The 26265-nt window shown below is 42.6% G+C and overlaps 2 protein-coding genes across 10 annotated transcripts in view; both read right to left on the bottom strand.

Moving 5' to 3' along the window:
- celf2 (cugbp, Elav-like family member 2) overlaps positions 1 to 26265 on the bottom strand; it is a 401403-nt gene that overhangs the window by 153912 nt on the left and 221226 nt on the right. The window lies entirely within an intron of this gene.
- The window catches only part of LOC307021233 (CUGBP Elav-like family member 2), a 113726-nt gene that overhangs the window by 86318 nt on the left and 1143 nt on the right, over positions 1 to 26265 (bottom strand). The gene's annotated exons all lie outside the window — the stretch shown is intronic.

Raw genomic sequence — 26265 nt, 5'->3', positions numbered from 1 at the left:
GTAACACACTACAGGAAAGGGAAGACCCCAAAAAGCATTATAGGGCTTCTTTAAAGGAGTATATTATTATTATTACTATTCTTACCCAAAGTAGCGATAGTGAAGTAGTATTCCAAGCAAAACTTCCTAACACAAAGTAGCTCTGAAATCGACCCGTCCCCATCCTCCTCTAAATGTAATCTTTTCCCAGCTGAGTTTATCTCTCTCGTCCGCCTTTCCTGTGTTCCCCACATGTTGAGTAAAGAAGGACGAGTGGGAGGGTGTCACTCTCCAACCTCCCCCCCAACACCCCGCGCAGGACGCAGACATAACAACACTTTAGAGTGGAAAAGCAATATCATACAAAAGTAGAACAATACCCAGGAACACACTGGTACACAACACCGCGGCAATGGCTTCGGATGCTGCAACACAACAGGGAGAGTTAGAGGAAGAGAGAGGGGGGATGAATGCAGGAGTATCCTCAGATCTGAAGGCAAATCCCCCTTGGTGGTAGTTCTGCTCGAGCGGCTGGCACTGACACATGAATATTTCATACTGTTGATGTTTAAATCCCATCATTTGCGATGTGGCGCGTGAGCGTGTGCGTGGAGATCCATCGAAATGAGGAAAGAAGAAGAAAAAATGCATGTGTGTGTGTGAGGGAAAGAGAGGCTGTTGATCTATGATGCATAGTTTCAGTAAGTTCACTTGTGACATGGTCTATTGCATCTTTATTTCAGTATAGTGAAAGAAGTGGACGTGCTCATGAGTGCCTTGAAGCGCATATTGCCCCGTGTTAGCTCATCCATATGCGGATGTCTACGACCGTGAACATAAAAACATGCAGGGTGACACACACACACACACACACACTGTAGGCATGTACAGTAAACCCCACATTGACATGCATATGAGTCTTTACGGCTCAACACTGGGGTCAGGTCAGACGCTTTAAAACCAATTAGTCAACCAGGTTCAGAAACTAGTTCACATTCTGGTTTTTAGAGCATGCAACTAGAACATGAAGGCCTCATTTTTAGAAGGTGGTGGGGGGGGGGGGCTACACCAAGATGGCTGTCCGGGGCTGAACATCACCCACAGTTTATCTAGTGTGTTCAGAACACGGGGCTGCAGTTCTAGCATGAGAAGTTTGATTTCATGTTCAGCCTTGGCCCAAAGGGTGATTATTACCTTTTTGAGACCAGCTGAATTAAATCAGTTACAGGTCTTTTCATAAGACATGATGTAAATATGTGATATGGGACACTCTGATAAGCTATCTGAAGCTTGAAAAAAGGGGCCCAGTCAGTCTTACACAGGAACATTGCAAGCTTTAAAAACACCTAACAATAACCAAGGCAAATACACTAAAAACGAATCTAACCCTATCTACCAAATGATCCCAAAACATTAACTCATAAGGTTTATGTAAAAGCCAGGCTGAGTTGTTAGAAACGTCAGTGGTCACACATTTGTCATATTATAAATAATAATCAATGGTTCTGTTTTAACATGCAGGTAAGATAGGCTTCACATTGAAAAACGTTAAAAGGTTGAAGCAAAGGTTAAATGCAAAATTGGCATCTAAAGCCCTTTCACTTTTTCCCCCATCTAAGTAACATGGAAGTGTTTCCTTGTTTGAAAGCACTTTTACAAATAAGCGATGTAAATAAGCCATACAACCTGTGCATTAAATAATATAAAATAGCTATCAATTTATCTTTCCACTCTCGCTGGGCTTCAGTCTACATTAGAGAGCTAACCGGCCATTTCTCTCCAACTCATCTCCCAGGCTCACTCACAGTCTCTTCTTGACTCCCCCTTTCCGTCTCCCTCTAATTCTTTGCATTTTTCCAGGTAAGCAACCCTGACTCTCCATTCTGACTTCCAAATGCACGATTTCCCGGCTAATAGACTGTACTCAGAGATGACTAATCGAATCGCAGCTACCAGGAAAATTAATTTAGCATTATGTTCTTCCAAAATTGTAACAGGGAAGGCCGGCAACCTTGTGTTGTACCGCCGCAGGGGAAAGTAAACAATTAGGGACTCGGTGACTAATGAATTCCATGATTAACGAGTGTGTCGGAGGGAAATCTCGACAACACTGACACACACGTATGTATAAACAGTGACACACTCAGAGTGAGGCGCTCCTTATCTATACACACCGTTCATGGTTGAAGTGAAATATTCAGCGCCTCTTCCAAATTCGTTTTCCCCCCCCCCCTCAACCGCCAACATTTTCACCCTGCATGGTTAAGTGAAATAGCTGGCATATCCACTCACAGATGGTGAAGGATAGCAAATGTGTACATTCTAGCAGTGTGTGTGTGCGTGTGTTTACATGTAGAAGCAAGAGAATCAGGATAGAATTGGAGAGTGTGTGGCGAGAGAAATGAGATAAGGCCAATGTGGTTTGTATTTTAGTCCCTGATAAAGAAAGGAGAGTGGTAAGGGGAATATAGTGAAGCGCTGCAGAGGGATGGCACCACTGTGGCAACAATATCCAGAAAAAGATGACTGTTTTCACGGAAACATTTGATGAATTTGTCCAGAAAAACAAAAAAAACAAGAATAAAGTATCTCAGCTTCTATCAGCTAGGCTCTATTATACACAAAACCCAATGGACCGGGTCCCATCTGGGGAGCGGGTAATGATAAATATAGAGGGAACATTAGGATTAGATGAGTGCGAGTGTGTGTGTGTTTGTGTTCCCGTGAATAAAATGCATAAAATCCCCAAAGCGAAGGGGCCACAGGCTTAATTGAAGGGTGTAGTGGCATGGTGATAGATAAGAAGAGACAGAGGAGACAAGTTGTGTGTTACTCTGTGTACATGTGTGTGTGTGAGAGTCCCACAGCGCTGTAATGACTCGGACCTGAGGCTGAGGCTCCCCCACCCTGACTCCCTTCTGACTCCCCTCTGCCAACCGGGCGGAGGTCTGGAGGAAGAGGAGCAAGACAGAGATGGCAGTGAAGGAGAAGAAGATGGTGGCGACAGCTGTCTGCTCCTCGGGACAGTAATTGGTTGGCTGAGAGAATGAGAACACACACACACACACACACACACACACACACACACACACACACACACACACACACACACACACACACACACACACACACACACACACACACACACACACACACACACACACACACACACACACACACACACACACACACACACACACACACACACACACACCTAGGGCAGCACATACGCTAACCCACCATCCAAAAATCGCCGGCGGTCATTAGCCTCTTCCTGCCTGGCACAAGGACCCCCCCAACTATCAAGCCCGCAGGGGGTTTCCTGGTGGCACGAAGCCGGGTTTTTGGAGGGTGAGGAGGAAGGGGGTGAGGAAGGTGAGGTGGGCTCTTTCAGCGTGACACCTCCAGTCACATCTCAGTAAACAAGCCATCGAGCCCCCCCCCCTCCGCCAGAAAGAGGGAGCTGGAGTGGCAGCTCTAAATCACACATGACAGCTTGACTGACAGGCCTGTACTGGCAGAGGGAGGGATGGAAATATGAAAAATAATAAGCTGTAATATTATCCAGACAGGAGAGGATGGGTGTTGGTGGAGGAGGAGGGAGGAGGGGGTTGATGTGAGGCGATGAGGGTGGCAGGAGTGGCTGCAGGAAAATAAAATGAAATGTTGAGGCTCTGACTTCCAACATCGAGAGCGTCAGAAAGAGTTTCATTCATATTTCTCTAACTTTATGTGTAGATATTGAAGCAAGGGATTGGCAGGGAGCACCATGGTCTCATATCTTCTTAACTGTGGGTTCCAATCATCAAACTAAACAAAATATCTTGAAATTAAAGTCGCAGTTGCATTTGGAGAAATATTGGTAAAAGCCAGTTAGCCTTTACTATGCACTTGACATATGTTAGACCTCCATTTTTCTTTTATTTAACACTCAGATAACACACCTTTGTGTATTGAAAACTAGTATTACTTTAGAGCTAGCTAACTGTCACACTTGGGAGCCTACCTTTATAGTTTTGACAACATATTGTAGTCACATTGTATGATATACTACAACATAGATTGTTTATTCATTTCCTATGTTTTTCAAACCAAACTATGAATGAAACCAGAACCATGGTTTACATATTAATGAAAAAAACATATCAATCATCATTTCATCATCTGTTTTACTGGGGGTGGATGATATGACCGTACCGTATCTCATTTAAAAATGGCCATCGGTGTCATCAGTCAAACCCTAGATAATAAAGTAAGTGGAAAAAAAACTAGTCCAAAGAAGAAGAAGAGGGAAGCAATGGAGAAAGAGGGGTTAAAAAAAATGTGACAGGAGAACAGGGGGGGAAAAATGCAATATATTTTTAATCTAGTGGATGTAATCAGATTATGCCTCTGCCAGGAGCGACGTATTTCATAAGGAATAACCAGTTTCGGGGATGGAAGAGGAAGCGGAGTGGCGAGGGGCAGCGTTGGAGACGTGCACTTGGGCTGGCCGATCTACATCGACACTGACAGATTCTAATAAATGCGCTGGGAGGCGCCCGGAGAAACACAATGCCGTGTAATCATTTTATCATGACAAACCGGAATTCCAATGCCGTCCCATGTGAGCCCAGCCGGGGGAAAATTGAATTAACTGTGAATTGCTCATGCTTGGGGAATGGGGAAGAGGGAAAAAAGGGGGACAGTGGGGAAGAGGATAGACAGAGAGTAAGTGGAGGAGGGAAAGAACAGAGGAGGATTTGGCCTGCTTTAGTTTTGGCAGAGTTTCTGAACTCTCTGGGTTTAGAAGGCTTCACAGAGGAGCTCCGGCATCATGAGCTTCAAGCTAACGACGCTAACGCAGAGATCCAATACTACTGACGCACTCCAGCCCTGCATGACTTAGCATTGCTGAAAACACATTGCACGCTTGTTAAATGAGACGTGGACGCCCTCAAGTAATGCGAGGGAGGGGACTATAAAAACAATCACCCACATCTGCGAACACATGTTGAAACACTCTCCTGCTACACACACAGGTGTTAGTGATACTGAGCATGTGAGGATCTTTCACTAGCTACATTTATTCCCTGAATGACAAGAAAAAGCAAGTTTTGGGAAGATTGGCACTTTGGCAACCACAGAAACCCAAGTTATTGTCGTGGCGGTGGTAAATGATTGCCTTCATTTGCCACTCAAATGACTTTATGGTAGAATTTGTAATGTTACATGTCACTTTTGATCTGGGAGCGTGTACCCCTCTCAAGAAACATTGACTTGGTTATGCATCAAGCAGCAGTCGTATTATTATTGTTACTTCAATAAACAACTTTATTTTAATCTTCTGCTATAAAGGTCTGCATCCCATTTCAAATTGTATGCGATGGCTGCATGTGTGAACACTTTGGCCCAATGTAGACTAAGCCCTGTGACCATGTGTGCATCAGCTGTTGACCCTGCTGTGCAACGGAGGGTATCATTACAAGCCTTCAGTATCCATATCAACCGTAAAAGCAATATCCAAACTAAGGGCAGAGACTCTTTCTTAGATCATGTTGCATTGCCTCATATTCAGCTGGAATTTCAATGCAAGCATACAAGATAAAGGCAAATAATGGATGGCCCGAAGCGATCTGGTAAAGCACTCAAAGTGGTTTGGTAAAGGCCAGATGAAGGTTAAATGTTACAGAGTATCAGTTTAGTTACTCTAATCTGAGATAGCTCACCAACAACTAGCCCTCAACTAACAGAAATACATGCATGACTTGCTAATAGTGATAGGGGAAGCTAACTATGAAAATGCAATTGTGTGCAATACAGTAGTTGACCTTCCACTTTCTGTTCCCTTATTTGTGTCACTCTGGTTGTATCCAGAGTTTATGTTTACTTTTGTATTATGCTAGTTTTGAAACACTGCCCCATGCTGCTATGTGTTTAGTTTGAAATCTAAAGCACATTTTCTTACCCACATTTCCACACTTGGTTGCTTATCCTTAAAGAATGATGATATCAATCACTACATATAGCTCAGGAGTGACTTGCAGTTCTCTCACGTCTGAGACAGTGCCAGAAGGTAACCAGTGTTAGCATTAAACCTGCCATCCAGAGAAACCTTTTGAAAAGACTATACTTCATGCACATTCTTAACCTTACTCTTAAATCCAAACCCCATATGAACGTTAAATACATGTCTCCTTTTTTGATGGAATTTGCTCAGCTTCTTTTTTTATCTCTGCGGAGGCATTAGGTACTCTTGAGGAAAGACGTAAAAGATCATGCACATCGAAGGAGAACAGAATCTGCCCTGCTGCGGCCTGTGACTTCAGATTAGGGCCTGTCAGGGTTTCGGGGGTCGCTACGGATACAACCCAGATGTGTCGCTGTGGAAACGGGAAGTAATGACTGCTGGGAGATAAAGCACTCCATTCCCCCCCCCCCCCCCCCCCCCCCCGCTGAAAACACCCGGAGAGGAAAAATGAACGCACACACATGCTGTACATACTCATGTGGTGCAAAAAAAAAAGGTGCTACTTCCTCTAATCCTTCCACGAAATCCCTCTTTTTCTGTGCCTTCTGCTTTCACTCTGTCACTCCTTAATCATTTATATCACAGCGTTGACCCCAGCTATTGAGGATGAGGCAGGGATTTGCATAATTAGCCCCTCTTGGTGGACAAGACCCACTCCAGACCCGATGAGAGTGTCTCCAGTGGGCTTGTTAAGTTTCACATATTGGAGACTGCGCACAGTAAGATAACCAGAGCTAAGATGAGGGAAAGTGCCACACTCATGACAGGCAGACAGAAGAGCGCATGTTGTAGGTCTGTGATAAAGAAGTGTTGCCACAGGATAAGAAGAAGAGAGTGAAAATAGCATCGTAGTTTGACATTGCTTCAGTCAAAATGCCAGTGAATTAGATAACTTTTCAAACTTAGAGACATGAGAGTGGGTGGAATTTCTGTGCTGTACTCAAGTAGATACATTGAATGAACACAATTGTTCTTGACAGCAAACGTTGAAGTATTTAGGATTACTTAAGTTAATCAATAACACAATTGAAATAGGCTTAATTTAAGAATTGTAAGAAGAATGCACTTCAGTATCGAAAGTTAAAAGACTAATGTTTTAGTTAGTCTTTAGTTTATGGTCGTTGAGTTGTTCATGGTTTGCGTGTACAATCTTAGTATGAGAATCTAAAGCTGTGTAATAAATAAAGTGGACTAATAATTATAATTTACACAATGAGTAGCATCATTAAAGCGTCCTCCAGCACACAACAAGATGAACGTCCTGGTGCTTCTTGGTACTTGTGTTCTGAAAGTAAGAAATGTTGCATTGCTCATTGTATTTATTAGCGTTGGTGAAGCAAATATACAGGATGTAAGGATATCCCAAAGCCTAAAAACAGTTGATATATGTCAAGAAAATAACTGGAATCCCACCCAGACCTCTTGTCCTGTCATTCTTAAATTAGACAAGATGCAGTGTAGTCATTTCACCAGAAAGCTCTTCGCTGGATATGTCGCAACATAGTTTTTGGGCAAATCCACTTTCTTTGACATTTATTGCATAACTTTATTGTCAAACCCCTCACCGCCTTACATAGAGCATATGAGGTAATAAATGATGCTACTGTATTGCTACATTTAACTTCAGTAAAGTACATCAAGTCCTCAACATTTGCTCTCAAGAACCATATTATCATGCAATGAATCTACTTGAATATATCAAGGCAAATCCCCCATCTGTCATTCTCGTATTTTCCCATTTTAAAGAGTTATCTCATTCACTTGACATTTTGAAGCAATGAAAGCCACTCAAATAAAATATCTTTTTTTTGCTTTTCTATTTATTGAATTACATGACTTGACGTTTTGGGATGAAAAGGCAGCTATTCAAACTGATAACACAAAAAATGAAAACCCTATTGTGATTGTTACTGCACTATGTTCTCATACCACATACAACTCCTGGATTTGCTACAGCTGAACGACAAACAAGGCATGAAAGTCCATATACCTAAAGCAAGCATATCAGAAAGGATGAAGAAAAGGAACAATTTCATGGATAAAATGATGGATGGATGTAACGTAGATGTGCGGAGGAATACCATTAAATAAAGCAGCACTGCAAGAACACGTCCAAACAGAGTGGTCTTAAGCCCAAGGGAGGCCAGCCTTTATCACACAGAAACACACACTCAAACTAAAGCACCTCTCATCTGCTTGGCATTGGCCCACACCATTAGCTTGTGTAAAGATTTCTCTTTTGGGGTTATGTCATGCTCTGAGTTTTCCAAGAAAACAGCAGTGCCTAGTTATGAAGTAATAGCCTTAATCAGATGCTGGCTCTGCGCCTGAACCTGGGCTTGTAGCTTCATCATCGCTGTTTGAATTTTCTCCATGGATACAGCAAGGACATCCCAAAACAATCCCACTTCATGACAACCTTCCCCAAATGAAGGGAAAATGAGGCCCTGAGTTGTTGGAGAAGAATGAAGCGGTTTTGTAAGTTAGAAACAGAGTGTGTTGATACATGAGAATCACATTAGGCCGATAACATCTTGCTTTACTTCATCCAGCTGGTGCGCCATGAGAAAGAAAGATTTGAGCTGAATGTGACAGACTGAGTAAAGTAAAAAGGAAAGTAAAAGACGTGCGAGCCAAAGTCATTTCCACTGTCAGTTTCCAATGAAGAAAGAGCATCAACTGGAGAGCTTTTAGGAAAATTCAGAGAGGAGAGGTAAGCAGTGGCGAGGTGTTAACAAATTGTTTGCTAAAGTCACCTGGCCATTTCTTTGTGTCTGCTATAACGCTTGATGTATACAGGCCTGACAAGCTTTTTTTTAAATAGATGCATTAAGCCAATATTGCCAGACTAACAACCAACATGTAGGAAGGATTAAACGGAGCACTATCCTTGCTCTGCTCTAATAGGGTTCAAGAGAACGAGACTAAGAGGGCTGCAATTGACCCGTGATAACCCAAACACTTCATGGTCTCTCTCCTTGTCTTGAATATATACTAGATTAAGCTTTGAGGAACGAAACACTCTAGGGTTATATAACATTTTTTGTTTCACTAAGACTTTACAAGGTCCGTGAAGGCAAAGCACCACATGTCTGAGTGTTGATTTATAGGGGTTCTTATAGCAGGGATGGTATGTATGTTTAACAGTACATTTAAGATTTATGATGTTGCCAAATACCATTGGACGGATGTGAACATTTGAGACTTAACACCTGCCAATGCAAGCCTGCTTTAAGACACAGGGCATGTATAGAGTTGGCACAAACAGTAGTTAAATAATGAAAAAAAAAGAAATGGCAGCCAGCCAGGTACTATAAATCTCACAGATGGCAGGATATTGAGTTTTATTTTATCCCTTGGAATTATTTGTACATGGGACGGATCCATGGGACGCCAATGTTTTGCAACCTATATGGAGTAATACAACATGATGTTATGGAGATTGGGTGGTGAATAGATGTGTCTCAAATTTACTCCAGAGATCTGTGTGTGGTAATTTCGCAAATCAACAAGTTATTAAATAGGTTTACCGTACAACCATTGTCTGGGGAAATGATAGATGTGGCCAACATAGAGATGGTTCGAATTTTGCTAACAAGACTTCAGTGTTCACATGTAAATGAATGGATTAGCTTTCACTATATTTCAGAATGTAGCACTACTGAGATCAGTGCTACATTGTGACAGTGCTTTAAATGGGTTAACGCTTTATTTTTTTGGACACAGTGCTCTTGAGAATAGGATGTATTTCTAGAAAAAAGGAAAACAAAACCAATTTATTTTCATACTATCTATAAAAAAAATACTTGTTTGTTTGGTGGCTTGTAGGTTTGACTTTTTATGAAGGACCTAATCTTTTCTGAAGCAGTTGCTAATCCTTTATACTGATGATTCGCTTGTGTATCTTGCCTATACATACCTCACAAGTGCTCCGCCTGCCTGTTACTTCACAGCACTGTGTATAAAAACACTATGTGAATCAGTAGTACCAGGGCCTTCAGGGTAACTTCTGTATCCTTGAATGCACCCAATGCCTCATCCCAGTTACTCTGATTCTCAGACAGTATCTCTCTCAGCCACACTTCCATCCCAGCAGCTGCACACTCAGGTGGAGGGACTGCCGTGGATCAAATGTGGAAGTGGAGCGTGAATGGTGGAGAGCTACAAGCTAGAGTCTTAACTGCCACTGCCTCTCCTCTACGTCTTAATCTCTTTCCACTGGAGTCACTTTCGGCCGATCAACCTGCGAAAGGGTGTGAAATAGCGGCACAGAGACCTCATCCATCAAATCCACATGGAAGGCCCCGGAGAACTGTAACCACATCGTAGTAAATCAATGAAAGAACTGGGCTTCCATCTTCACAAAGATACTGAGAAATTAAAGATGTCTGTCACGGATCACTTTACTGGCTACCAATATGGTCTGACAGATCACTTTAGAGTCTGCTGCCATCAGCACAAATCTATTTGTGAGATTAATGGTGATCAGCTTGACAACTGGGCCTGCGATTGGTTGCTTTTCTCTGTTTAATACGGCGGCATTTAGCTCATAGTCTCCTCCACAGCCTTCTCCATCCCGAGGAGCTTTAATCTCCCACTGGGCCTCTGGGCGACCCATCCAACACACATTTGCATACATCTGCATATTTCCCATTAAGCTCCACTTGTTGCCTTTTCATGGAAAACTTGGATATGGTGATGATCACACTCGACGGTAATGGTGCTATCTTTCTCTGCCTTTTTCTTTCTTCCTTTCCTCCCTAACTTCCCCCCACCTCGCGATCCCTTGTTTCCACTCTGCTCCCTCTCCCCTCTGCCTCTCGTAGCTGTGATCAGAGTGCAATATGGACATCTGATCCGGAGACAAAAGGGGAGGCTCCCCCGTTAGATCAGCGGCGCTAGCTATAGTAAACCATCTGGGGCCACTGACAGCCTCCGGCCTGAGAGAACACAATAACAAGACAGAAGAAATGAATTCAGCGCACAATGACCATGACTGAACCACACTAATTACATTAATATGTGATCAACTATTCAATTAGGCCCATTCAGCTGCAGAGCTCAAGAGGTATGGATACATGCAAATGAGATGAGTGAGCACAAATTGCAGGAAAGAAATGGCTTTTATGAGACAAAGAGTGAATGGATAAAGCGTGTTAACAACATATATATTCATTTAGACTGTTTGTGTTTAAACAGGGGAGAAGATTTATAGAATAGCCAATGGTGTTGGATGTCTTGTCGCATGGGCAACAATGCTGAATGGCAGCACATGATTCAAGACAGCCAGCTGTTGAGGATCAGCCTCCTATGGTGAGGTTGAGTTATCGGCGTTGAGGTCAAGCCCCCAGAAAATGCATAAGTCAAGAAGTTTCATTGGGCTGAAAACCCCTTTTTCCAATTGAATTACATTGGGAAGGAGATATCTTTAAATTAGCAAATCATATTTATGTGTTACGTAAATCAACTACATCCTGACCTATACAATTTCAAATGCGTTAAAAAACAAATCTAGAGTTAGTCACCCATTCACTTGAATTAGCCAGGACCAGTTTTAATGCAGGACCTAGGATAATGCAAATGAGCATGCTCTATAGGCCCAGATAGGGATGTTTTGTACAACAGAATCAGGCAATTTTACTCTTATATAAGCATTAAGCAACTATCATAGGAATGAAAGTGGGCCCAGCTCCCTCTTTTATACATCCTTGGTTGAGATTGGTTAAAATAGTCTGACCGAAGCTAATGTTTATGCACGTATGTTTCAATTCCCTCAGGAGTCTCTGGATTGCTCATTAATGTCAGATTCATGGCAGACAGGTGGACAGGAGACGATGTCCTGCCCGGGGTGTGAAGTGTCAGTGTCGAGCTTCAACAGATGTCTCAAGGGACATTTAAAAAAGAAATAACTCTAGCTTCCAACCAAACTTAAAGGGGTCAGTTCACCCAAATGACAGAATCCCAATTTCCTACTGGCCATGAAAAGTCACGTTCCCATGCAGCTGACCTGCTTATTAAATCACGTGACACTAACAGTTAATGACAATGTATTTACTTGTATTGTACTGGGTTGTTTCAAAGGCAGCATGTCAAAATCTGGGAAAATCACTAGCTATTGTTCTCACCAGGGGTAAATGGAAAATATATTTGTCTGATGAGCATGTGTAAAGAAAGTAATGATCATTTTCAAACCAACACTAGACGGAATAGATATTTTCGCAGCACCTACTGCACAGAAATTAGTCATGACAGTATTACCTGAATACACTATGATGACAGAAGCCTTTATTAGCTTCCTCTTATCAGGCCAAGTGCTATGCTATGAAAAATAGAGTGCATTAAAGAAGTTGACATTCCAAAAAAAACAACCTCTCAGCATCACCTTTCCCCGGCTGCTTAATTTTCTGCAGGGTGCTAATCAAGCGCTTGTCTCTGCTCATGAATGCAGAGGGAAACCTTCAAGCATTTAAATGTGCATTTAATTGCATTGGTTCTGGAAGCATCGTTAAGTAAGAGCTGGGAAATACATTTCTTAATGCGACTTAGTGATGCCCGGCAAATCAAAGACCATCAAGCGAATTAATGAGGGTGAGCAGCAAGCACATTAAGAGTGGAGACGAAGCGCCTCCATAAACAAATACATATCTCTCAACTAGACAGCAGGGACAGAGGGATAATGTGGAAGACGTAATAAATAGACTTCCCTGTCAGTAGGCATGGTACGCTATCCATTCCAGCACAATATGCCCCACTTTAATAATGTAAACACACACACCTTTTTCTACGATTTACAAAAGCTGCACAGATGCTTCCTTGAGCGGCGTTTCCTTTGCTTCTGAATAGAGCTGAGAAAGCTTCTAAAGAATAAGAGAGGAGCGGCCAGGAGGTGGGGGATACGGCAGCAGCGAGGAGGGGGCACAGATGAAAAAGAAGATAACTTGAAATATGAAACCTTCCTGGTTATTAAAAGCTGTCTTGAGAGGGGCAGCACTCCTGTCGTTAAGTACTCTTTCAATTATTAACGGCGGCACCGCTTTCATCCGCTGGCGTGTGAATGCCAATACATCTCCAACACACACTTCCACTGATGCCTTTCGTCTCTTTTCTACTCGGTAACAGGCAAACACACACACACACACACACACTCATCAGGTATTCAGCAGTAATTGTAGCAGAGACCGGTGGAGGGCAGGTCAGCGGTGAGAATGATTATATAAAACGAGATGTTTGTGTGAGAGCTCGCACAGATGGTGAGAAAAAGAAGAAAATAACTTTATCGTAAATGTGAAATTGAAAAGCCTGAACATTTTTTTTCCACCTGAGCGGGCAGCCTCTGGGGGGAGCTGCAGGTATACACTGATAGCCAACATCACTCAGGTCAGGCCCAATTTGTGGAATTTTTCCCAGCTGTCAAGTGCCCGTCAAGCTTCGGCAATAAAGGAGAGGCGATAAGGACAGAGATTTCAGATAGTCTGGATTGAGGCGTGGGCAATAAGAGGGGGAAGCTTTTAGGGTGTTATCCTGCCTCTGTGTTCGCAGCTCAAATGTTCCCCTGCCTCCGATGAGACGGGCTCATGTGACAGATTACCGGCCCAAATGCTGCTCGAGGAAAAGCTGGCACAGGGAGAGATCCAAATACACTGCCGTCAGATAAACAAGTGTGTGTGGGCCAGTGTGAGGAAGGAGATGGACGTATCTGGTTGAATGCAATAAGATGTTGTCTGCATGGCATTAGAACACAGGACATCACTCACACAATCATGCTGGAGATCGCTGTGAAGTTTAAAGGTCCCCTATTATAATGTTTTTCATCAATATATTATAGGTCTCAGATATATACAAAACATGTCTCTGAAGTGTTTGGCTCGAAATACCAAACAGATCGTGCATTGTGGCATCCCATAATCCTCTCTGTTTCAGCCCTGTTCCAAAAGTGCTGATTCCGTGTCTGTAGCTTTAAATGCTAATGAGCTGCTACTGGCCACGCCCCTCTGTGAGATGTTTGGTTAGAAAAAACACAATGGTGCTCTAGGAGGAGATTCAGGTGATAAGGTGGAGTGATAAGGTGGTGGAGATATTCTGAAACTTTCAGAATATCTTAACGCCGAGGGGACACATATTTATGTATAAAAGATATGAAAAAATGGATTTTGCATAATAGGTGACGTTTAAGAGGAAAAGAGGAAAGAATGTTCTGAAAAACTGGAATACTCTTTTAGCAGTCACTCATTTTAAGAAAATCACTTCAAGGACTCAATTGTGGACATAAAGGACACGACAGAGATGTTGTTGCAATGTGTTTTCATTTAAAGCTCTCTGAAACAAGTTCTGAGGTCATATGGTCACGCCCATGTTGGCTCTCAGAGAACACTTGCGCTAAAGTGCAGCCCAGTCATTGTGGCCATTGAAAGTTAGCAGAGTAGGGAATGTTGGACCGAGCGTGAGCACTGCTTATCGACCACGGCCGGGCGCGTTTCCACTCTGGAGATGGAACGCGAGGCACTGGGGCGTGCTGACGACCGCCCCCCGGGACTCCTGTCCAATTACAGCTCAAAATGAGCCAGAGGAGCGGGCGAGATTGGGCTGGGCGCACCAAGGTGATGAGTGAAGCAGGGAGGGGGCTGAGAGATGGAAAGTAAGGGGGCCAAGGATATGAGTAGCACTTGAAATTAATGGGGCAGGGTGGTGCGGGACTCCCAGGGGCTCACATGGGGCCAATGATGACGTTAACTCCGCCCTCAAGCCGCCATTAGGGGGCTCGGGGTTCTCTGGACACGCTCCATAGGAGGTTCCTCTGATTGCGGAGCGGCAAACATCGAGCACAGTGATGTATGGCGAGTTAACTGTTCATGACACTATTAGACAGATCTAGATACCCCTGATGCTCAATACAACTCAGGAAATCTTTAAAGCATGATCACATAACTAAACGGAGAATTGCAGGTTGCAAATCCAGATTCTATTCTGACCACGTAAAAACCGACAAATTGAAATATTTCTGCTAAAGATTTTAATAAGCGCTGGCGTTCAGAGGGCTGTCATTTGCAATGTCATATTTGGACGAGTCTGCTGCGAGAGCTATTAGGCAGAAATGTGTTCGTCTATAAAAGAGCTCTTGTGTGTGTGATTGCCATTTAATAGCCGGCCATACGTTCACGCTCCAGTCTCGCTTTAATGTTGCAGAGCACCGGGGAGAGCGGAGAGAACCCAAGGCCTCCAAACATCCTGTCCAAATTACCGTCATCTTCCAAAGCGCGCGGTGTCGAGGGGATGAGATGAAATGCTGTCATAATGTTGCCGTGGAGCTCATTGCCTGCACATTCAGTGTGCACAGCCAGAAGATATTCGACACAGACTGGAATAATAACACACTGACACTGAACACGCACTATGATTACAACGGCTAATCTGTTTTGGTTACATATTCAACTCTGATTTAATTAATGCAACACTGATTGTGTACGGGAAGCTGTGATTGTCTTCATTTACATTTTCACATAAGTACACTTGTATAATTCCTACTGGTTATAATGAAGAGATGTACCGCGACAAGATGGCTTCAATTTGTTTTGGGAGGATTCAACATTAGCGCAACGTTTTGCCTTGAAAACGTTGAACTTTATTGTATTGCCTGTATTTGATAAAGTCACCTGCAACCGGTTAAACCCTATCAATAGAAAAGGTTCGCTCAGATTCTCTGTTTGACACAGAAAGAGTTGAGAGGGAAAAAAGGACAGACGGTGAAACACAACGTATTTGCCGGCAGTCAGCGATGCTTTTAATACATACAGTCACATCAATGGCACATTAAGACAGTGTAACCACGGCAACAGACAGCGGGATTATGTCAAAGAGAGGCAGACAAAAGATCCAAAGATGTTTTGTTTAAAAACACTGGCAACACAGTCCTGGGAGAAGAGGAAAGAAAAATAAAAGAAAGAATTGAAGACAGAAATAAGTAAGGTTTCAAGAAAGAAAGTTGGAAATAAACTCAGGCGTGCATGGGCAGGATTTGGAGCTCCTGCTGAGTGTGTGTGTGTGTGTGTGTGTGTGTGTGTGTGTGTGTGTGTGTGTGTGTGTGTGTGTGTGTGTGTGTGTGTGTGTGTGTGTGTGTGTGTGTGTGTGTGTTTCTATTAATCACAAAAAGTCACATTTTAAGCACTCACATCAATTTGGGGATACAAAAGCAGGTCACTACGACATTAAACTCAAACATTTTAAGGGTTTCAGACTATAGATACTCAGGTCAAAGTTTGGAAAAGTCTCGAAAATGTCAATGCAATGTCTGTTGAAGCTTTCTCTCCCTCGAGTCATGACTAAACATGGAGAAATAGCATTTAATATTATGCTCCATAGATATGAAACAAACAGCAGATCTGCTGCAACTCAAGGCTTTTCTTTTGTCGCTGCTTCCCTTTAAATCCAATAGTTATTCATATCTTACAGTGCACTATAACTTGTATTTTATACATGTCTTATTCTATTCAAGCTTGTCTTAGTTTGTTTTCTCTTTGCTTTTTATTGACTGTAAATATAGATGTACTTTTGTTGCATGATATGATATGTATAATTACTTTTAATGCTTTTTTAAGCACTTTAAAATGCCTTGTGTTGAAATGGGATACATAAACAACCTTGCCCTGCCTTTGTGTCCTTAAAATGTGCTTATGAAAATCCTCTATCCATATGACACTAAACTCTACAGGAAGAACTGAGGTTTCTGCTGTTCATATGCATGTATTTCTCTCTCACACACACTGACCCACACACACACCCACAAACACACGATCTAATGACAATGATGGCTCTTGCTCGAGTCATCTGGCTGTGAGCAGAACATTAAGCAACAGTCCACTTCCATAAAACACACAGAGTTTCTGGAGCTGCAGCAACACTGTCTGTCTGCTTCCGTTTCCCCCCCCGCTTGACATTTCAATCTTAATCCAATGTTTTGCCCTTCAAAAGCCAAATCCATTCAGGTCAAGCATAAGTCGCGTCTCAATACCTGGGTGCTTTAAAGTTTTGTTGCAGGGAAGTGTACAAAACAAAAGTTTTTAAATAAGCAAAAAAATGGGTGGACAAAATTAAAATAACATGTCCTAACATAAAAAACAAGTGTACTATAACATGTTCCAATTATTTTGTCCACCCCCGGTGACAACTAAATAAACACGGTAACATTTTGATTCAAGAAAAGTCGATTTAAAGTCCAACAAGTTATCTCAGAGAATTAAATTAAAGACACTTAACTACTATAAATATCAAAGTCACATGCCAACAAGCTAACCAATCACAGCGCAGCACTAACATCAATCGATTTGCATTGCCCAAAACTACGCTGCAGCTATTGTGCAGTTAACAATACAACATTTGAATATTTAGCACTTTTTTAGTTTGACAAGCATCTAGTAGGAATTGACCATTAAAAGGAAATGTTTAAAAAGTAAGCCTTAAAGCAAAATGCTCTGCTCTTTAAGGGCGTTATTAGAGAATCAGCAAGGCAACAAAGAGTCTGACATCATAACAAACATAACGTCATGAGTTTGGTCTCAGAAGCGAGGAATGCAGTGGACCTGTAAAACTCTCTCAATAATGTAAAAGGGATTTTCCTTTCTTTCACTCAGACAAAACGACTCAAAGTCTGGAGCAAATCTCCTCTGGTTGTTACATCATACAGAATTCCCGATATCTGGTCTCCACCCCTGTAGCGCTGTTCCCTTTTCAGTGTGTGTGTGTGTGTGTGTGTGTGTGTGTGTGTGTGTGTGTGTGTGTGTGTGTGTGTGTGTGTGTGTGTGTGTGTGTGTGTGTGTGTGTGTGTTTGATTCATGACATACATTGAGTTTTGCAAGTCCAATTTCTTATTCCTACTGTGGTTAATCTCTTCCCCCTTGCCAGTACCCTATATGTTGATGTCATAGAGCTCCAGCCTCTGACCCCAACACTCCTATGTATATTGATATCTGGGTTTACTTTACAGACACAGGGTACATTATTAAATATTGCTGTAACGAAGAGAAGAGCGACCTTGGGTCCCATGAAAGGAGCTATACAAATCTCAGCTATTATTATTATTATTATTAAGAGGCTATCCTTCATCTCTATTACTTCGACAGATGTTTCAGATTCACCCAAAAACTGAAAACAATATAAAAAAATAAAAGATAATTTCATAAATCATTAAAAATAACAGTATACTATGTAGAGCAGGGGTGTCAAACTCAAATGCATCGCAGGCCACATTAGCATTATGGTTGCACTCAAAGGGCCGGTTGTAACCATATAAATATACATATATATAATATATAGAAAATAGTGTATTATATTACATTATTGCCTCTAAATTGGATTATTATCGGATAGGGTAATAACTTAGTAATATACGTCTGAAAGCAGAAGTCCAGGGCAAATAATTCTCTCTTCAGTGCGCATGTCACAGTGCGCGATGCATTGTGGGACAGGTCGTCTGTAAAGTGGCATGTAACCGTAGGAGAACTTATTATATTCTTTGCAAACTCTTGTGGGCCACATCAAATGAAGTCGCGGGCCGGATTTGGCCCCCGGGCCTTGAGTTTGACACCCCTGATGTAGAGTATACTATGTAGAAGCCAGTGACGTGCGGTGAGGTTCATGGCTGGTGAGGCACTGACTCTTTCAGAGTCAGATTTAAAAATATTATATTTTGACCTTAATCGAAATATTTGGCTATTTTCAAAAGCTTTTTTAGTCTGATGCTTCAATTCATTTTAAACAGACCGTTCAACAAAAGGATACCCAACATCTAAATATTGGATTGTTCTTTCTTAGTGAGATCCCATTTTCATTACAATTGTGGTCTTACCTTGACTTGAAGATGAAGGCCATGCTCTCCTTCTGGACAACAATCTCTATTACTTTTTTGTAAAAATCCTCCTTATCTTCTTGTAATTTGAAAATTCTAGCTTGTTGTTTGTGTCTACCGTCTCTGCGTAGAATAACAGTAGCAACAAGAACCTGTGGGCTCATGTGCGCCCCCTTCAGTGCGGCAGAGGTTATGGCTGCCTCTCCTGGTGCTTTTTTCATTGCCGTTGTATGATGAGACCAGCGAGCCTAAATATCATATATACGTTAAATAAGTTATTTAGAGACTATGGATGGCGAGGATAAATGTAATAAAGGGATCTACAAACATTACATTGGTGACCTACAGTGAGGTAACAGGCATGCGCTTAGTGCCCGCGCTCCAGCCAGTTTCTGTGGGGTGACGCATTCTGAGGTGAGGCAGAGCTCATCTGTAGCTCACCTCACCCCACAGTAACTGGCTTGAGCGCGCTCACAAAATAAGTGTCCGTGCTAAATTAGTGCCCGCGCTCCAGCAAATTACTGTGGGCTTACGAGAGGCAGAGCTCGTTCCTACTTCACTTCTCATCGCTACCCGTAGTTGTAGCGGAGCTCGGCAAATTTGCTGATTTTGACTTTAAAAAGCGATTGGAATCATACATAAAACACACTTACATCATAGATCAGTGGAGACATTTTATTATTATTACTATTTAGTTTTTCTTTAGTTGTTTTTCCGTTAGATTGGAGTATGACAGGTGAGGCTCTGCCTCCCCTGCCTCCCCTGACCGCACGTCGCTGGTAGAAGCTCACAATGCAGGACAAAAAACCACAACATGCATTTTAAACTGAGGTAGTAGCTCTCACTAAGAAATAAGGGTCGTCTGTTGATCAATATTACATTTGCTATCTATCTTTTCATGTTAGTAGAAACTCAAACTGGTTTCATCCAGTTGTGTTCATGACTGTGATTGGAGATGACTTTGAACCCTCTGAAGTGAATCAGCTGTACTTCCTGCTCTGTTATATTGAATGAATACAAAAACAATCATCCTTCTCTATTTTCACTTTCTGCTTCGCTCCGTTTTCCCCTCCCTCCAGGGTCACCATCTGCATGGCAACACTCGCAGCGTGACACTTCCATAACCCAGGAGGAGGAAAAGACTCCCTCTCCATTTACCCATAATTCATTAGCTCTCCCTCTCAAGCTCTCTGTATGTTTCCCTCTCTCTGCAGTGTGACTGACGCGGGGTTCTGAAAGCTCATTGGGACATTTTCTGGAAGGAAGGTGCTGACGGTTCGAATTTCATGCCACCATTCAGCATGTTTTAAATTTGACTACTTTTTATGCCAAACTTCATTCAGAAAAATCTATATTTTCTCTGTGGAACATTAAAATGTCCCATTGGAACCAAATATGGCATTTTAATATTATGCCAATATCTGCATTGTTAAGCGGCTTAATAGTAAATATCACCAACTTATGAGGTTCTCTATACTCTCTATGAAGAATGATGATTTCCTCTGGGACAGCTTTAGTCTGACCTATTGAAGTCATCCTTGCTAAATTAACACTGGCTCTGATTGGTCAGTTTTTGGTCATGCATTGTCTGCATTTTGTCTTTCTTGACTTCACTTTGAGCATCCATCAGTCACACACACAAAGAGATTTAATTCCTTATTTTTTTTCCGGGCAGAGCGCCAATGTTTTCCTTTCCTCCGCTGACTCTCACTCCTTCATCCCTCCTGCTCTTCTTCTCCTCCCCTCCCCCCTCTTCTTCCTCACCTCCTCCTCCTCTCTTCTTCTCCGCTAAGCTTTCCGTTGCGGTTGCAAGCAAAAGCTGTTTATTTATTCAGACAAGATATTTCCCCACCCCCCCCTCTATCCTTCCCTCTTTCTCTCACTCATCCTCTTCCTCTTTCCCCCCCCTCTTGTTACATGCTTGTAGAGGATCACTGCAAGGGAAAACAGGGGGAGGGGAAGAAACTCATGCATGGAAAAGAGAGGAAGGAATCTGCGATTGGGAGGTGGAGGAATTTCAGAAAGAGAAAAAGGAAGAGATGTAAAGACAGAAGGTGGAGAAGTCTATATTCTTTACTTCTGTAAACACACACACACACACACACACACACACACACACACACACACACACACACACACACACACACACACACACACACACACACACACACACACACACACACACACACACACACACACACACACACACACACACACACACACACACACACACACACACACACACACACACTAATCCATCCCTCTGGCTGTATTTTAGTGCTGTACTTTGTTACAGTCTTATTCTCATGACGGCTTGGCTCGTAAAGAAGCTCTATACCTGTGTGTGTGTTTGTGTGTGTGTGTGTGTGTGTGTGTGTGTGTGTGTGTGTGTGTGTGTGTGTGTGTGTGTGTGTGTGTGTGTGTGTGTGTGTGTGTGTGTGTGTGTGTGTGTGTGTCAGTGAAGACTGGTGAAACAGAGAGAGATAGAGACAGAGTATCGTGCTGCAGGTGGTGCATTATTAAACAGATTTGTCACTTTGGGCCGATGGCATTACATGTGTGCTTGTGTGTGTGTGTGTGTGTGTGTGTGTGTGTGTGTGTGTGTGTGTGTGTGTGTGTGTGTGTGTGTGTGTGTGTGTGTGTGTGTGTGTGTGTGTGTGTGTGTGTGTGTGTGTGTGTGTGTGTGTGTGTGTGTGTGTGTGTGTGTGTGAGTGTGAGTGTGTGTGTGTAAAGTCTAATGTATAGGGTGCACTGCGCAGTTCAAGTTTGGATAGAAGATGGATCAAAGAAAAACCAGGGCCTCTTAAAGAAAAGGAAGTCAAGGAGAAAAAGGAAAAGACATCAGTTAGTAGAACATGCTTGGTTAAATAAAGAAATACAATGACATAAAGCAGAGGAAGAAAAACAGCATGAGGCAACACAAACAAATTGGTAAATATAAAGAAAAAGCAAAAATAAATGTGTGGACAAAGTTGGCCTTCCTTATACGTTTGACATTTTTCATTCGCACATGCAGTCATATTAGCTCATGCTCACTGTTTCTATGCTGTATGCACGCACACACACATACAGTAAGCGCCTTGTCATGTCAGGTGTGTGCTACAGTTGTGTTTTAAATCCCAGCGGCTGGTGTTCACTAAGCTGATCTTTGTTCGGGTTGAACAAAGAAGAGAAAAAAAACAGCAGCAACTGTATCTGCCATGACAGGCAAGACAGACACACACACACACACACACACACACACACACACACACACACACACACACACACACACACACACACACACACACACACACACACACACACACACACACACACACACACACACACACACACACACACACACACACACACACACACACACACACACACACACACACACACACACAAACAGTAACCTGTGAGCACTCTGAGAACGATGTACCGCTGCAACTGAAATATACATGAAAAGGCAGACTAATACCAAGCTTTTAAAGCACGAAACAGAATCTAAACTACATACTGTAAAGTCCAATATCGAGTGGCAATAGAAGTTTCTTAAAAATGCACTTAAGGACAAGACTACATTTACCTTTAATATAAATATAACTTTATATCAACGTCGGAATTTTCTGAACAATATCAAACTATATATAGACAATTTTCTGCTGAACAACACACCTGGGTGATTCCAGCTATCTCCTTCTGTTCCCCCCTCTCCTGTAATTTCTAGTCTTCCCCGCTCCCCTCTCCTGTCTGTCATCTTCCTCCCGTCTCTTTTGTGTTCGGTGACGCACTTTGGTCTGAACTGTGTAATTATCTCTCGCTGATTCCAGGGGTTTGAAGGAATTCTGCCCTCCCTCTCTCTCTCTCCTCCCGCCCGCCCCTCACGCCTCCGTCACTCCGATGCTCAATGCAGTATTGTTCTCAGCCGTGAAAAAAAGACTTGGATTGACAGCTGTGGGAAGTGGAGAGTTCAGTTTTGAGTAGACCCTCCCTCCTGATGCCATTTCTCTCAGTTAAACTTGTTTTTGGCATTTATGCACGGTGGCTATGAAACAAGATCTATTTGTGGTGCGTCATTTGGCAAAACCCGACAAAAGCTAAGGTTGAAACATCGCTTACTGATACCCCCTGATATTTAAGCATGGTTTAGATATTTTGCAATTTGAAAGAGACACGTTTTTGGAGAAAATCTTGATAAATGTGTTCGGAACTGGTCCCCAAAAGCACTATAAATAAAAGAGAAAGGTAGTAAAACTATAGGAGTTACAAAAAAAAACAATGATTTCTAACATTTTACTGCTTACTAAGCTGGTCTTTATATTATATTATCTTATGACTGTTGAAAATAAAAAATATTGAACTTAATAGCACAGTTTGACCCAACACTAAGGGTTTCCCCATCCAAAAGACGATTACACTTTGATCTGCTTTTCAAACTGTGAGGATACATTTACAGTCCATGTCCTAATTCGGTTGTTTTCCCCAAAATCATCCTCTAACGCGCCCCACACAGAAAAGCCCTGCTCCTGAGGACACCCGAAGAACAGCAACATACATTTAGGGCTTCTCAGGGGTTTCCTCCCAGCATAGGTCCCTGGAAAATAGCTTGCTGGGACATCACAGGCTGCAACACGTCATCACTCACAATCATGCGTCAAATTCAGTAGCAGTCAGAGCGCGGACCTACAGGGAGGCAACAGAGACTGTCTAAAATAACAACCAAACAATGCTTATTCCTACATCGGAATTACAGGGATGGAAAGGGAGGAGAGGAGCATTTTATATCTGATTCTCAAACTAAATACATGCTTTTACTCTCATGATGTCTTCAACATATTGACATGCTTTTCAGCTTTTTCAAACATGACAAAAAACACTTTAAACTTTGTTAATCTCTAAGCTTGAAAATGCTCCAATTTAAAAAGGTAAAACAGAGACTTCACGGGGGGAAATATCACAAACGGCTTTTACCAAAATGTTTTCACTCTAAACCTTTAGTCAAACCAGTATAATCCCAAGCGGAGAAAAGGGTCTGGCTTAGCACCACACACACTCTCACACACACACACACACACACACTCACACACACGCTATCGGAGGGGATTTAAAGATTCCAATAGTGGTCCTGGTAATTAGGCGGATGGATTTGAGCCTCTCTCCGCGGTCCGGCGGGATATTAAGTGACACATAATGCAAGCGGACTAACTCTTTAAGTGGATTAATTCAAACCAACACAGCGGGGTCAAAGGTCAAGCCCCCTTTCCGCTCTCAATCTCTCAGACTCCTCCTTATCCTCTGAAACTGCAGGACGGTGCACCTGCGTGAGGATTCAGATGATTGGATGACGGTGAAAGCAGACATAGAGGGAGCAGCGGAGGAATGACGGTGGAGATTTAGACAGATTTCGTCCCAAAAATATGCATTTGAACTTCATTTCTCTTTAACGACACACTTTTATCTTCCTGTCTCTGAACACCCAGCCTTGATTTAACCAGACATTAATAGAATAAAAACCTGAGCGCTCCTCTCTCCACGCCCTAATTGAATCCAGAACGCACCTCGCCGTGTGTGTGTGTGTGTGTGTGTGTGTGTGTAGCTGGATGTAATCAGATGGAATTAATATGCATGCTGTTTCTCATTATGGCATAACTGAACTGCACTTCAGATATGTGACGTGCACTGTGAGAGCCACCGACAGATTTCAAACATCCATCCTCTGCGAGTGTGTGTACATGCATGTGTGTGTGTGTGTGTGTGTGTGTGATATAAGATGGCAGATAGTGAATGCATGAGGCACACCCCACTGCTGATCAGATAACACTGGCTTTAACACATGCATGCACACACATTTGTCACTTGCATTAACTCTTTATTGCATTTAAAGCCAATCAAATTCCACGGAGCTGCTTTAATCAGCTAATTGTGCTAATGTGCATATCATGCCGCCTAATAGTGTTACAGCAGTGAGGTCTCATCTTTCATCTCAATCATAATGTCCTTGTTTTAAATTTCTCTTTTATATTTTTTAACAGAACGATGATGAAAGACCCAATTCTGTCACTCAAATCCCCCCAAAAATCTGGATCCAGCTGTGTTATCGTGAGTCCAAATTAAGAAAATGATATCTAACTAAATCAAGTGTTTACGCTCCTTCATGGCTTCCCCTTTGTTCAACTGCTTCTGGTGCTCAAAAACAACAACACACACTTTGCTTGTTAGCGCTGTGTTTATGATATGAGTGAGTGTGTGTGTGTGTGTGTGTGTGTGTGTGTGTGTGTGTGTGTGTGTGTGTGTGTGTGTGTGTATTAAGTGTGTGTCGGAGCATGACGGAGGTGAGTCTCATTACGGAGAGAGCGACACACACAGCGCCGACGAGAAGCTTCATTATCATAAATGATTGAGAAGTGTGTTTGTGGGCGTGAGTGCTCGTTTGTGCGTGTGTGTGTAGCTGTTCGTTTGTGTGTGTGTGTGTGTGTGTGTGTGTGTGTGTGTGTGTGTGTGTGTGTGTGTGTGTGTGTGTGTGTGTGTGTGTGTGTGTGTGTGTGTGTGTGTGTGTGTGTGTGTGTGTATGTGACCCCAAGAGAGTGTGAGTGACGGCCGGCGGTAAGCTGCTCTTTATTAAGATGTGCCATCTTTGGAGAGGGACAGCTGCTCCTGCCTCTTATCTGGAATAACAAAGGTTTAATAAAGAGGAGAGACAGAGGGGAGCTAAATAACCCTCCTTCCTTTCATCCTTCCTTTTTCTCCTCCTTTTGCTTCCTTCCGTCCTAACTACTAATGAGCCTCTCAAAATGCCACAACAGAAATTATACTCTGTGCAAATGTTTGCAGAATATTGGTCCATTTCTAACTTTCAACCTCACTTTTGACCTTTGGACTTCATGGCTTCCATGACACCAGCATGATCAAAGTCTAATTTATTAACTCGCTAGCTCTGCTAAAATGAGCTAAAAGTCAAAGAGATGTTTAATGCTACAAGGAGATGTGTCCTTGTTAAGCAAATAGACTGAGCGGAGAAGAGTGTGTGCCCAGAGAAAGTCTGTACTGCGGCTATTTATGAATGAGTGTGTGTGTGTGTGTGTGTGTGTGTGTGTGTGTGTGTGTGTGTGTGTGTGTGTGTGTGTGTGTGTGTGTGTGTGTGTGTGTGAGATGTGTGTGTGAGGTCAGCTGCATGTCCTATTTCTAACTGAGGATGGTCACCACGTTTGGAAATGACATCATTTAGCCCCCTCCTTAGTCTGTCATTGAAATATGCCTGCTCTACATTACTCCCCTCATTTTCTATTTTGGATTTGTGGATGATGGTAGTGGGATGGAGGGCAGCGAGGGGGGGTTCAAATGATAAAAGTAGGGAGAGGCAGCATTAAAATAATAATGTGATGGTCTTGAGGGTTTCAGTCTCCTCTCCCCCGTTTCTAAAATAGAATTTGCAATAGTCCCCGCCGCTGCCGCC

The sequence above is a fragment of the Notothenia rossii genome (assembly GCF_949606895.1).
Source record: "Notothenia rossii genome assembly, chromosome: 10".
Classification (NCBI taxonomy): Eukaryota; Metazoa; Chordata; class Actinopteri; order Perciformes; family Nototheniidae; genus Notothenia; species Notothenia rossii.
This window is presented reverse-complemented; position numbering and strand designations above follow the sequence as displayed.